We start from the raw sequence: 2757 nt of genomic DNA on the forward strand, positions 1-2757 counted from the left end.
TGCTGTGGTTACAGGTGTGAGCCACTGCACCTGGCCTTGATCTTCTAGCCAAAACTAGAGAGAGAGAAAGACAGAAAGAAAGAACGTTAAAAGGGAAAGAAAAGGCAGGAACCCCTAAGCCCACACCCTCAGGAAAGGAAGGGAAGAGAGGATGGGGATCCAGCCAGACCCTTTTGGCAGGAGACCACTTGCTGGGTTCAGGAGGGGTCCCTGGTGAGTCGGTTGATGGCAGGAGGCTCCCTGGCAGCCGGACAGGGAGAAGGGTGCCAGCCTCTGCAGGCCCCTTTGGCCACGTGGAGGAGCAGATCTAAGTGTGGCCAGGGAGGTTTCAAAGCCTCAGAAACACTGCAGGCAAAGGATGCATGTACTGTGCCCAGACCCTGTTCTCTAAGCCACGAGCAGGTACTGATGGGGGGTCCCGGGCCAGGTGGACACACAGAGAAGAGGACTGAGGAGTACAAAACCCCTCCCCTGCTCTCAGGGAGGGTTCTTGCCCAAGCCAGGGAGTGCAGAGGGCAATAAGCCCACTACTGCCATCCTTCCCGGGACTAGGCTGTGAGGCAAGGTGGGTTCACATCGAGATTTGAACTCGGATTGCTGCCGCTGCCCATCCTCCGCGCCTTGACACGACCAGGGATGTTTACTGGGCCTGGGGAGGAATTAGAAAGGGGCCCACAGGCTGCCCAGTCAGGAAGGAAAACAAGTCCATAGCAGAGGATGGTTTCGATCCATCGACCTCTGGGTTATGGGCCCAGCACGCTTCCGCTGCGCCACTCTGCTGAGTGTGAGGTGGAGTGTGAGTCAGATCATGACCACACGAGTCATCTCCCTGCAGGCGGCGACCTCTACTGGCTAACAGGGGCCAACCGAGGACTGACTGGGCAAGGCACATGCTCAGCCTACTCCTCTCAACTTCTTATAGATAAAACTCTCTGAATTCACATCCTTTTCTGCTGTTAAAACATTGGCTGGAGGCCAGGCTCGGGGGCTCACACCTGTAATCCCAGCACTTCAGGAGGCCAAGGTAGGCAGATCACCTGAGGTCGGGAGTTTGAGACCAGCCTGACCAACATGGAGAAACCCCATCTCTACTAAAAATACAAAATTAGCTGCGTGTGGTGGCGCTCACCTGTAATCCCAGCTACTCGGGAGGCTGAGGCAGAATTGCTTGAACCCAGGAAGTGGAGGTTGTGGTGAGCCGAGATCGTGCCATTGCACTCCAGCCTGGGCGACAAGAGTGAAACTCTGTCTCAAAAAATAAGAAAATAAAATTAAATTAAATTAAAAACTGTTGGCCGGGCACAGTGGCTCACGCTGTAATCCCAGCACTCTGGGAGGCTGAGGCAGGAGGATCACTTGAGCTCAGGAGTTTGAGACCAGCCTGGGCAACACAGGGAGACCCCGGCCTCTACAAAAAATACAAAAAGAAAACATGGCCAGGGGTTGGCAGCAAGCGCCTGTAGTCCCAGCTACTGAGGAGGCTGAGGTGGGAGGATTGCTTGAGCCCAGGAAGCAGAGAGCAGAGATCATGCCACTGCGCTCCAGCCTGGGCGACAGAGCCAGACCCCAGTCTCAAAAAAAACAAAACAAAACAAAACAAAAACCTGAAACTCCTGGGATCCAACTGAAAGTATGAGCTGGGACACTGAAAGGAGACAGGTGCAGCTAGTCCCATGAACTGTCTGTGAGGAGCATCTTGACACAAGCCACGGTCAGCACGGAGGCCTGAGCCCAGCAGCCTGGACCCGGTGAGAGCTGGAGCTAATGGGATGGGCCACCAAACAGGAGGCATGGGCTCTCCTGAGAGGAGCCATCGACCCTCGGCCAGGCAGAGAAAGAGCTGAGGAACACACAAGCCTCCGCTCCACCCTCCAGTCTCCTTGCCAGTGCCTCCCATTGGCTGCAGCCCGTAGCTGTCTTGCCCGCTGCCTTCCAGACGGCCTTGGGTAAGAAAGGTGGAGGTGGGCCTAGAGGACACATCCCAAAGCACTACAGGAAGCAGCTGTGGCCCTACGCGTATGGCCACGTTGCCAAGAGCACTGGGGGGAGGGAAGGCTGCAGCCAGGGAACTCTGTGATGCTGCTGGCACCCGGCAGGGCACAGGGTGCAGCCCTGGGCTCAGAACCTCCAGACTGGGGGCTGCCGATGGGGTGAGGCTCCCTGTGCTGCACCCACAGGCCTGTACTGCAAACCTTCACCTCCGCAGTCTAATGGGTGTTGTGTGAGTCTTACAAACCGGAGCACACGGATACAGGAACAGAGGTGAAAAGGTGTCCACTGGGAGAAGACAGGGAAGCTCAGGACTGTCCCGGGCTGGGCCAAGCTGCTAGGCTCAAAACCAGATTGGAGGGTTGGTGTCAAAAGCTTGCTGATGGGGTGTGTAGGATGGACCTCTTGGAACAGGCCCAGAATTTGAGAAGAGATGGTCCCCACTCTTCTGGGTGTACCAGGCAATCTAAAGATGCGGGCCAGACTCTCTCCAGCCCCCTTAGTGATGCCTGTTTTACGGCATCGGACCAAAATGGTCATGAGGACACGGAAGGAGGGCACGCCCAGGCTTCTTTCTTCGTTCAAGCCTGCCCGGGCAAGGGCTCCCGCTAAAATGTTTTGGCGACCAAGCGCACATCGCAATACCAGTGGGGTGGGGCAGCCCGCCCCTGGCGACAGGTGGCCTCTCTCATCCTCCTCCTGTGGAAGGCGCAGGCGCCAGGCTGGAACAGACCCTGAGGCTGGACCTGCTCGGATCTGCGTCCCCGC

At 56.9% G+C, this 2757-nt stretch overlaps 1 non-coding gene across 1 annotated transcript; it reads right to left on the reverse strand.

The window, feature by feature from the left end:
* Positions 1-708: 708 nt before the first annotated feature.
* TRNAM-CAU lies at positions 709-780 on the reverse strand. Its single transcript has one exon. It is a non-coding gene; the product is annotated as a tRNA-Met (tRNA).
* Between the last annotated feature and the right edge of the window lie 1977 nt (positions 781-2757).

This window comes from Mandrillus leucophaeus, unplaced genomic scaffold (genome assembly GCF_000951045.1).
Source record: "Mandrillus leucophaeus isolate KB7577 unplaced genomic scaffold, Mleu.le_1.0 Scaffold1, whole genome shotgun sequence".
In the NCBI taxonomy this organism is placed as follows: domain Eukaryota; kingdom Metazoa; phylum Chordata; class Mammalia; order Primates; family Cercopithecidae; genus Mandrillus; species Mandrillus leucophaeus.